Source organism: Theropithecus gelada, chromosome 5 (assembly GCF_003255815.1).
Source record: "Theropithecus gelada isolate Dixy chromosome 5, Tgel_1.0, whole genome shotgun sequence".
Lineage (NCBI taxonomy): Eukaryota > Metazoa > Chordata > Mammalia > Primates > Cercopithecidae > Theropithecus > Theropithecus gelada.
This window is the reverse complement of record NC_037672.1, coordinates 97,482,349-97,494,967: the sequence shown is the minus strand read 5'-3', so window position 1 is coordinate 97,494,967 and position 12,619 is coordinate 97,482,349.

Here is a 12,619-nt window from a genome sequence, read left to right as displayed (position 1 = left end):
AATGAGGGTAAAAATACTTTCCCATTCAGGTTTGTAAGAGTGAATAGACTATAAATAAATTATTTAGTTGAGCGCCTCACCACATTGTAGGCCCTTCAAAATAACTATTATTTGTTGAGATTTTAATCTTTATGCAGCCCAGAAGCATTAGTAGGCAAAAAAAAAAAAAAAAAAAAAATCAGGAAAGTCTTTGGATGAAAGAAATTCATACTTAATGATGGAATTGTTAATATGTGTCATACAGCAAATGGACTTGAATTCCTCTGCTTCTACCATTTACTGGTTGTGTGACTTTGGGCAAGTTGCTTAACCTCTGAGCTTCCTCTACCTCATTCCTCAAATGGGGATGATAATGTTAACAAGTTTACAGTATAAGATTTGAAAATTAAATGAGATAGTGTGCACAAAGCACTCAGCACAGGGCCTGCCACACAGTGAGGGCTCACATTAACTGCTCCACTTTGCAGTCTGGGCACACCACTCTGCACCTCAGAAACTCCAGAAATCTGTTCGACACCCGAGTTTGCTTTTCACAAATTTTTTTTTTTTTTGAGACAGAGTCCTGCTCTGTCACCCAGGCTGGAGTGCAGTGGGTGCAATCTTGGCTCACTGCAACCTCTGCCTCCCAGGTTCAAGCAATTCTCCTGCCTCAGCCTCCTGAGTTGCTGGGATCACAGGTACGTGCCATCATGACTGGCGAATTTTTTTTTTTTTTTTGTATTTGTAGTACAGACAGGGTTTCACTGTGTTAGGCAGGATGGTCTGGATCTCCTGACCTCGTGATCTACCTGCCTCAGCCTCCCAAAGTGCTGGGAGTACAGGCGTAAGCCACCGTACCTTTCGTAATCTTGAACAAATTGCTGTGTTCCTGGGCCTCTGTTTTCTTATCTAAACATTTTTAGAAAAAAGTGGAAAAGTAAGATAGATGACCCATAAAGCCACTACAGGAATTAAGTAAGAAAATATATGCAAAATCACACATATAATAAAGCCTTATACAAATGTATGGTGGCATTCGATCACGCCAAGTATTCATTTCTTGAACCCTCTCGTCTCTTAATACATGTGAGATATTCTTCTCTTTCTAGACCTTAAATCTCCATGTTCCCTTAGGTTTCTTCATCAAACTTTCTCTGACCTTGTTGAGTTGACACACTTTCCTCCTGTGCTCTCAATTCACATGACTCCAGACAGTACCATATGTGAATGACACCCAAGAATCTATTTCCAGGGCTTCTGTCCCTTCTGAGCTTCTGATTCAAATCCCCACTTGCACATCCCACGTAAAATTAAACTTTTCCAAAATTAAATTCACTATCTTCTGCCTTAGAACTCACCCCTTTTTCACTTCCTCTAATTCAATGAAACCCAAGTCCTGTCTAATTAAACTTCTAGTGTCTCAAAATTCACTTTCCTCCTTCTTGTCACAGACCCAATTCAGATCATCACCATCTCACCTGAATTATTCTTTGGTGTTTTAGTTCATCTCCAGGACTGTCCTGAGCCCTCCAATCCCTTCTATAGACCACAGCCGTGTGAATGAACTGTCCGCAAGCCAGGGTTAGATAAGCTTCCTTTTCTTCAGTAACAACATGTGTACTCACCCCCATTGCAGTAGCAATGATACTCCCACCTATCCCCATACACATACATTCACATGTATAAGTTCCACAAAGGAAAAGACATTTTGGTTATTTTCATTTATTTTTGTGTAACAACTGCCCAGCTAACTGCTTCATACGCTGTAGTTCTTTCAATGTTTGAATGAATAAAGGGAATGAGTTTGAGTGGAGCAGAACTTGAACTCAATTTACTGAATTTACTGATTATCTCTAGTTTGTCCTAGCTTCAATTTATCAGGAAAAGCCAGTGTAGGACACTCAAATATTTATTGAGGACTATAAAAACATAAGATACATTGATAATTGACAAAACTGAAATAGCTGAAACATATTTTTAAAAAACACTAAAAATAACCAGAGATAACAATTTTGAATTTGCCTTTGCACTGCCACAATGGCTTTTACTGATCAAGTTGACAATTAGGTTCACAAGCCACATGAGAGAGAGAGAACAGGACAACAAAAAAGTCAAACAGAATTATGGCATTTTTTTCCAGGATATCTGACTTCCAAATAATGGGAGTCTCATAAAGAAATCAGAAAAAATAAAGAAGAAGAAGAAGGTATTCAACTAATGATTCAAGAAAATTTTCCAGAACTAAAAAACCCAAGTTTCCAAACTGAAAGGTGTCACCGTGATACAAGGTGTCCAGCACAATGGGAAGAAAAACAGTCCTATAAATGCATATGACTGAGAAACTTCAGAACACCACATATAGAAAAGAAGATGCTAAAAGCTTCTGGAGAGGTGGAGAGGAGAAAGCAGGTCACATACCAACAAGCATGAATCTGAAGGCACCAGATGTCTCAGTACCAAAACTGGTACCTGCAACATAGTAGAACAATCCCTTCAAATTTTAAGAATGAAGTATTGCAAACTTAGAATTCTATGCCCAGTCTATAAATTAAGTGCGATGGTAGAATCAGGACATTTTCAGATGGGCAAGGTCTCAAAGTTCACCTCTCAGGCAGTCTCTCAGGAAGCTACTGGAAAATATGCCCCACCCAAAACAGGAGAGTAAGTCAATAAAGAGGAAGTCTCGGGATCCAGGAATAAGGATCTCAGACAGAAGGAAGGTGAAGGAAATGTCCCAGATGATGTGACAGGAAATCCCAGGAAGACAGCTGAGGGGCAGATGGGGAAGACAAGTAGCTCAGATAGGAGCAGCAGGGTGGAAAGTGCATCTTCAAGACAACAGGGAAACTGAGATTACCTGAAGCGTTAGACTGTATTAAGAGGAAGTCAACACTTTGTGAAGCAACACAGGATGACCCTGGTAGCCATGAGCACACAGAAAACAAAGCAAAAATTTTTAAAAAGGTACAATTATAAGTACCCAGAAAACAAAGTTGTAGAAGAAAATAATTACAATCCCGATACACTACATTCATCAGTTATGAATGATATCTAATTGGTCATAATGAAAACTGAACATTGATTTAGCCAAATAAAGCTGTAGCTATACTGAGAAGAGAAGTAGAAGGTAACTGTGATTGAGGGGGTAGGAGGGCAGGGGTTAGAAATAACAAGTTAACCATAGGATAATAAAAAATTGAAAAAAATAGTATTAAATGAGGGTTCTTAGACGTACAGCAGTAGATGCCAGGAAAAAGAGCTGAGAGAATTAAAAATGGTTTTCTCTGAGGACCAATAATGAGGGGAAGGAACAGAAGAATGATGTTTTTAAATTATTAGCCTTGTGAAATATTTGACTTTTTAAGCTATGTATGTGCATAGTTTTGAAAATAAAAATTTAGTTTAAAGAGTAGAAAAACTGCTTTATATTTAAAAATTCAAATATAATGTATAAATAATGACAAATAACATCTTAGATGGTTGGCCTAGGAAAACAAGTATTGAACATGTTTACATCTATGTGATTTCCTGCCGCCACACACTAAATGTAATAATTCACAGCTAGCAATACTATTAGCACACTTTCTGAGATGTGACATTTCCACCTTCAGTACTATCATTGTATACTATAACTATTTGTTCTGCCAAAATTAAAAGGAGCTTTCAGCTGCAGAATCCTATTTGGCCCCCAGTAATCCACCTCTTGATGTGATACCTGAAAAAAATTTCGATGTAAGCAGGGAATGAAAATTATGTTTTCATCATTCATTGCCATCATGGTATGTTTGTCACAACTGTTTCAATTTACTCCCACACTTATAGCAATGAGAACTAACATAGCACTAGCATTTAGTTAACTGCTATAAATGCCAAAACAAAACAAAATTTTGACACTGTAAGAGCCATAAATATTTTCATGAGGTCTTTCTGCTGTACTGTAAATAGTTGCAAATTATAGATGTTTTGGAGAGATCATCAGTTTTAAAGCTCTTAGAACTCAAAAGACCTACTGCTGTTATTAATAATTGATATTTCACATGACTAGTTAAATAGCCATATAAATTTATCAGCATTGCACAGGAGGGAGATGTGTGTCTTCTCCCTTTTTTCATCAGTGTGTTTTTAGGTGGCTAGTGATAATTCACCCAAAGCAGATAGGAAACCTTGGATATAACAACAAAAACCAAAGAGCAATCTGTTTCCTTTCACAATTCAGGGCTACCCATATTATTCAACCTATAAAAGGAAATCACACCCATTTTACATTTTTATTTGCATGCAGCTGTAATTACCAGGCAATGAACTAATGAAATAGGGCCTATTAAGAAAGGACAGCTTCCAAGAAATCAGCTATTTATCTTGTTGCTAGAGAAAAGAACTCTCTTCTAAGGAGGAATCCTGAACCATTAGTGATATATCCAGTAAGTTCTCAGTTTTCCGGACTGATAAATGGAAGTTGTTTTCAGATCTGAACCAAAGACTAGAATTCCATTGTGTTGTTTTTAAGTCAACGGAAATCTAAACCTCTTAAGTTTCAACTGAGGGACTAAAAGGGGTTAAAATCTTTCATGTTGTATCTCTGAAAAAATATTCAAGATGTTGCTAATAGTGGTTGCCTCTAGGAGGAGGATTGGGTGGGTGAAGGTTAGGATAGAGGGATTTCTGATTACTACCTAACTTTTCAATTTTGTACCACATGCATATATTACTCTCTCTATATATATTTTTTAACAAACACTTTATGGGGCCAGGCACGGTAGTTCATGCCTATAATTCCAGTACTTTGGAAGGCTAAGGCAGAAGGATCCCTTGAGCACAGGAGTTTGAGACCAGCCTAAGTAACAAAGCAAGACCTCATCTCTACAAAAACTAGAGAAAATTAGCTGGGTGTAGTGGCATGCACGTATAGTCCCAGCTACTTGGGAGGCTGAGGAGGGAGGATTGCTTGAGCCCAGGAAGTCAAGGATGCAGTGAGCCGTGATCGTGTCACTGTACTCCAGCCTGGGCAACCGAGTGAGAGCTTGTCTCAAAAAAAAAAAAAAAGCTATATATGAAGAATTATCTATAGTCTTATCATCTTCATATACTTACTCTCACTCAGACATCACTGTTGTCTGTTAGCACAACAATTACAGTAGTTTAGTAGTTTCTGTTCAAGAATATTCTGTAGAAACTGAGGTTCTACATTATATATTCCCTGGCTTTTTATTGCTGTTGTTTTTATGAGCTTTTCTCTAACTTCGTGAGTGTGAGTGTGTGTGTGTGTGTGTGTATACAGCTGGGAGCTGAATGTTTATGCTCCTTAAAAATCCTTCTAGTTTTATTTATTTGAGAGATATCAAGGAAAGGCAATGCCCATTAGCCGTCAAGTAAGAGAAAAGGAATGCAGATAGAGTAGTAGTGTACTTAAATGGAGCTGTGGAGAATAATATAAATCAAAACTGTCATTCTTGAGAGCCTAAAGTTGTACTTCTAGCTGCCAAAGATGTCTAAAATAAGAATTAATCTGCACATTTGTATCTATTGATAAATACATTGTTTTTATTTGGCCACCACAAAATTGCTAGCATTCCCTCCTTTCACCACTTCTGTAACTCCTATAGCTTTTATTTACCTGTATTTAAATAATCCACTCTCTAATACCTTAGGGTAAGAGTATGTTAAAATATGAGTGAGCTGTTTGAGAACTCTACTAACACTATAACATGATTTTTATTCCTTTCATTCAGCATTTCAATTTTTAAAAAGCTTTATATTTTCAATATCAAACTTAAGCTAATTTTTAAAAAGAAACAGTAACTGAAATTGATAATAATCCTTCAATTTTTCAGCCAAATTTATAAAAATCAGACTATGTTTATGTGATTTCTAGCAACTGGCTAAAAAACTGGAAAATGTAAAGCTAGCTATCTGGTGTCAAGTAATTATTTTTACTGAATTTTGATGAGTTATTTACCTCTTGGGTTAATGTGTATTTTAAAATATATTAACTGGTTAATTCAGGAAGTCCAAATTTGTGTGTATATATAAAATTGTGAGAGTTGTTTTGTAGAGGCAGAGATTCTCAGTATTGCCTATGCTGGTCTCAAACTTCTGGCCTCAAGCAATCCTCTCACTTCAGCCTCCCAAACCTACCGGGGTTACAGAGGTTAAGAGCTTTGTGAGGTTCTTAACATGTGTGATAACCTTGAATAAATTGATCTTCAATACATTTTCCAGGAAAACTAAAGTACTTCATCTATAAACACTTAAATCTAGAGCTAGGGTCCCAACCCCTGGGCCGTGGACTGGTACCAGTCTATGGCCTGCTAGGAACCCTGCTGTGTAGCAGGAGGTGATCAGTGGGGCTACGGAGCATTACTGCCCAAGCTCCACCTCCTGTTAGATCAGCGGCAGCATTAGATTCTCATAGGAGTGCGAATTCTATTGTGAACTGTGCATGGGAGAGGTCTAGGTTCACACTCTTCATGAGAATCTAACGCCTGATGATCTGTTACCATCTCCCATCACCCCCAGATGGGACCCTCTAGTTGCAAGAAAACAAGCTCAGGGCTTCCGCCAATTTTACATTATGGTGAGTTGTATAATTATTTCATTATATATTACAATGTAATAATAATAGAAATAAAATGCACAATAAATGTAATGTGCTTGAATCATCAGTCAGTGGAAAAACTGTCCTCCACGAAACCAGTCCCTGGTGCCAAAAAAGATTGGGGACCACAGATCTAGAACTTTATGGAAAAACACAATGTGGTTGCTGTTTTTATGTAACTATGACTTACAAGTAGTAGCATTCCTCCCTCTTGCCCAATTCTGTCTTGTGTCTTGGAATTGAACACTCACCTCCCATTTATTCCATGAATTTGAAGTGTGTGTCTTGTACTTCTGGGGTAGATTTGTTCCAAGGGTGTGTATATCAGTTGCCTGGGTTCTCCCTTGCCGTTTTTGAGGCATCAAGAACAGCATCATCTTTTTCTTCCCCTGCTGGCTTCTCTGTTCTGTCTTCCCCAGTAGCAGAGGACTTTTGTTTGTTATGTCTGGCTTAGTAGGGACTCTCCAGGGGTCCCTTAGTCTTCCCTTCCACTTCCCTCAATTCCTATTCCGTTTCATCCTCCCTCCGGGTCCAGAAGCTGGTTTTCCTCTTCTGATTTACACCTGAGGCAAAGCAGCTGTCTTTTAAAGATAAGAACCAGAAAATAGAGATATCAAACAGACATAAAGAATAATATAGGAAAGACAAGAAGTCCCTTTCCCTAAAAATAGCTTCGTCATTAGCTCTTTTTATGCTGAACATCCAGATTTATTTCCCATTGTCCCTTTGCTTGAACAAACCAAGTCAGTCAAACTACTGATGAGAAAGAGAACAGTGAAAAGGAAATCCTCTAGGCCAGACTGATTTAACCAAAGTAATATAATATGAAAAGTGGCTAACTTGAATCTTCTTTTTTGGTAAATGTTAAAATTATAGCATAACCACAAAGGAAGAGTTTGGGGACACAAAAAAAGAATAGGATAAAAAGACTTACTGGAAGAAAATGAACTGTGAATACCTAGTAAAATGAGAAGCAAAGAAAGCACATGCATATTATATATATATATTTAAATAAGCATGCATAAGAAAGCATGAAGCATAGTTAGATTTTATATACTACATATTCATGGGAGGATTGAGGAGGAGAAGTCAGAGTTGAATGGCTGCACTCACTGAGCAGGAGAAACCCTGAGATTCCAAAGAATAAGGTAAATTGTCAGCTGCCACTGCCACCTCTATCTTTCCTCTTGGGAGCTGTGGTCCCGGAAGAGGCAGATGTAGAAGAGAGCCTCTAGGATGAGAATGATGATCCCAGTAGTGCTTTGCTTCCCTGGATATTCCTCAAGGGTAAAATTGCATCACAAATGTATATGCATCAAGAACTAGTATCACTGGTTCCATCTGTAGGAAGTAAATTACAATGTAGTAAGGAGAAGGGTCAATGTATACTCTGCATAGGGGTTAAGTGCATGGGTTTCAGTCAGACAGGTAGTGTTAAGACCCTAGGACATGTGATCTAGAACCTTGTTACACAATGTATGATCCACAAGCCAACATTGTTGGCCTTGACCTGGGAGCTGATTAAAAATGCAGAATCTCAGGATTCACCCCAGACCTACCAAGTCAGAATTTGCAAATTATCAAGACTCTTGGGTGATTCTTTTGCACATAAAGTTTGAGAAACACTGGTCTAGGGTAAGTTTCTTAATCTATTCATGTCTTAGCTTTCTCATTTCTAAAATGGGCATACTAGTACCTACTTCCTAGAGATGTGAGGATTAAATGAGGAATACATGTAGAGAGACAGCAAATGTCCAGTAACTGCTAATGAAGACAAGTCATAAAATATGGTTCAGGATTTTGAAATTGAATTCTATGCTCTGCTGCACACACAATTAAATTTAACTAAAGCTGAGTTTTAATTATAAATGCTAACTGACTTTTATGACCATTTCTCCAAATGAAATAGTCACTTAAAAATGAGTAGATTCTAAAAGGGCTGTCAATATTAATTGCTTAGCTATGCAAGTCACTTTATTTTTTGAGAAATTGATTTCCTTATCTGAGCATAGGGCAGTTCAGCTAAGATCCTTTTTAATTCTAAGTTTTGAGTTTTAGTTATTTGCTGTGAAAATTAATGCTCTTTTTCACTGATTAATTTGGAAGATCACAAATTAGATATAATGATGGTATAATTCCTAACCTTTCTAATTGATGACTATTTTAACTTAGAAAGCAGAGAAAAGCACAAAAAAGGAAAGGTGACCAGAATAGGATACAAAACCTGAGAAATATCTTGTGGATCTCTGTTTTCATTTCTATAAGTATAAGGTCTCTAACGCTGCAGTTAAATGTGTTGTTGGAGGTTCTTATACATCACTGCATAAAAATCACCTGAGCCTCTTGTTAAAAAACACGAATTCCCAGGGCCCCATCTGTAGATATTCTGATTCATGAATGAAGCCTTGAAATTCATAACAAACAACTCGAGAAATTATAATGTAGGCAGAACACAATTTGAGAAACACCATGCTAGGTGATTTTTTTCCCATGTCAAACATAGTTTGATTCTTGCATATTAGATCATATAATGTAAACATATTTTCTACTCACTTATATATAAATATTCATAAACCGTAATGTCACATATAAGTAGAACTACTGTCATTTGGGAAATATGAATATGAGTTTCAACTTTGATAAAAGTTCTACGTTCGGCATGATAAGCATCAGGTAAGCAAATAATTTAATGTCTGTGTTTCTCTTTGACTTTAACTACAAAATAAAACTGAACTAAAAACGTTCTTGAAAGGATCACATGAAATAAGATTTCAAAAGCTCTAAAGCAACTTTAAACATACTGGTTTTGATAATATTTATTCAGTTTCATAATTCTTTTCAAGTTTGTAAACATTGAAGGTAAGGATTGCATCTTTTAAATTTCTTTTAGTGGATAGCTATTGTTTCTGCCTGCCTGACATTTCTTCCCCCTTGTTTTGGTAACAACATCCTTGTTTTCCTTTGGGAAACCTCTGTTCTTCCATTATCAGTTCATGTTCAGGAACTGGAGGAGTGGTTCAAATCTGGGTCTATCAATGAGCCTGTGATCTGCCTAGCAGATCAGAGCACTCTATTTTTCCTACCACTGAAACTGGTTCAGGAATTCGTAAGTGACACAAGCCTGGCCAATAGGAGCGAGCCCCAGAACTTCTGCTGAAACCTTTGAGAAAGAGAACCCTTTTTTAAATTTAAATTTTTATTTATTTATTTATTTTTTGAGACAGAGTCTTGCTCTGTCGCCCAGGCTGGAGTGCAGTGACGCGATCTCGGCTCACTGCAAGCTCTGCCTCCTGAGTTCAAGCAATTCTCCTGCCTCAACCTCCCGAGTTGCTGGGATTACAGGTGCCCATCACCATGCCTGGCTACTTTTTGTATTTTTAGTAGAGACCGGGTTTCACCATGTTTGCCAGGCTGACGTGAAACTCCTGACCTCGTGATCCACCCCCTTTGGCCTCCCAAAGGGCTGGGATTACAAGTGTGAGCTTTTTGAAGTAGAGAAACCAGTAGCCTAGAGTCATGTTTGCTATCACAAAAGAAAGCACGGTTGGGAATAAAGCCATTGCAAAAGAAAACAGAAATGAGAGGGTAAAAGTGGCAGATATGTCTATGACATTGTTTAGGGCCTTGAATTAATCCCATCTAGACTTTTCCAATACAAAAGCTTTCTCTCACTGTCTCTCTCTTACCTAGGCAATTATCATGCAGTTGGAGACTTTCAAGGAATGTTGACTGACTTGCTTGCTAATGAAAAAAATAAATCCTTAATCACAGATGACAAAGCAAAGATGTTAAAGTTAATCATTGCAGGCCGGGCGCGGTGGCTCAAGCCTGTAATCCCAGCACTTTGGGAGGCCGAGACGGGCGGATCACGAGGTCAGGAGATCGAGAGACGATCCCGGCTAACACGGTGAAACCCCGTCTCTACTGAAAAATACAAAAAAACTAGCCGGGCGAGGTGGCGGGCGCCTGTAGTCCCAGCTACTCCGGAGGCTGAGGCAGGAGAATGGCATAAACCCGGGAGGCGGAGCTTGCAGTGAGCTGAGATCCGGCCACTGCACTCCAGCCTGGGTGACAGAGCAAGACTCCGTCTCAAAAAAAAAAAAAAAAAATCATTGCAATGTTTTGGTGATTCATTCAAAAACACATTACACGCACATGTAGATAACTGAGAGTTTTTTTGTTTTGTTTGTTTGTTTGTTTCAGTAAGCTGCGGAGCAACCAAAAACATCTACTAGACATTAATTTTAGGCACTATCCATAAATTACCATTCTGCTTTGCGTAATTAACCAAATAATCCCCATACTGAATACCAAAAACTGCTCAGCTTGAAGAATGAGTCAGTCTGACTGTCTTGTTCTAGCTTAAAATCTAAGAACTCAGAGCTCTCTGTTCTTTTGTTCCTTATTGTTTTTGGGATTTGAAAACTGGTCACTTCACTTCATATCCTGCATCTGTAAGAGCTGACTAGAATACAGGATTCACAAAACAGGTAGATATGAGGTTTTTTAGTTTGTTCATACCGATTTTAAAAAATTAAAAGGATGGCTTCAAGTAAATAATTCTTTACTCTTTTAACATGCTGCCATCATGTGGTTGCTTTGCTCATTCACATTCAAATGTCTCAAAGTTAACATTTATAGTGACTCTTACTCAGCAAGGTACTAAGAGGAAGTGCCCAAAGAAAATGAAGGGAAGAGAATACATTCTTCCCATAATCCTACTTCAGAGGATGGTAGAAATATATGTGTTATTTGCCAAAATGCAAGGTAGAATGTGGTAGGAACCTAAAGAGACAGAGTGCAAAGGAGACTCAGAAGGGAGAGTCAACTCTCTTAGATTTCTATTAAAAAAAAAAAAATGTAAGGCTGTAATTTTAGCAAAACTATTTCATAAAATGTGACAGTACAGTAAGCCTTTGGTTAACTCCAGCTTATACCAAAATCCATACATACTCAAATCGGCCCCTCCCATATATGGGTTTTGTATCCTGCGAATACTATCTTTCCATTGCGTTTGGTTGAAAAACAATCCACCTATCAGTGAACCTGTGAAGTTCAGCCTTGTGTTGTTCAAGGGTCAACTGTATTTACATATATTATTAATTCCTTGCAACATCTCAGCAATCATCTCTATTTTAATTCTGAAGTGCTTGAAAACAACAGAGTACATGCCAAATGTCTATGTAAATTAAAAGTGAGTCTTTGCTCATATTTTGGACTCATAGAGCTTTACATAGTTTATTGTTTCTGAGTCCTGAGTGGTGGATAGGGCAGGAAGATTTGAGAAGAGTTCATCAAATTTTTCTAACTTAAGAACATTTTTTACTGAATCTTGCTTTATACGTAGGTGCTAAAAAATGTGGTTTGATTAGATGAATGCATGTAAAAATACCCAAACATTTTGAGATTTTGTATTTAATTTTCAATAATCAAAGAAAAATTTAGTAAAATGACTTGGATTAAGTTCTATTATAATATTCATTGTCAAATTGTTTTTAGAATGAGTTTTAGCACCTAGAAAGAGAATTGAAGAAGTTGTACATTTTTAAATTATAAAAAAGAAAAGAGTTTTTTAGGGCTACATACAGGACACATAGTTACTAAATTCTGCTTAGATTTAAGCACTTACATCTTGTCCGCAAATTATTCTTTTAAAATATTACAAACTTCAATTCTGAACTAAGAGAGGTCTTCCTGGTCCTGCCTGCATTTAGGAATCCTATCATCTCTAACCCCTGGACCTCAGCACTACTTTTTTCCCAAATCACAAGTCAAAAACAGCCTATCCAGTAGTTTGCAGCCTCCTTGCCTTCTCTCTTAAACACAAATTTTATTTAGATCACCAAAAAGATTCATGTTATGGGTTGATTGTGTCCACTGCCCCATAATTCATATGTTGAAGTACTAATCCCCAGTACCTCAGAATGTTACCTTATTTGGAGATAGAATCTTTACAGAGGTAATCAAGTTAAAATGAGATCATTAAGATGGGCTGTAATCCAGCAGGACTGATATCCTTATAAAAAGAATAAATGTGAACACAGA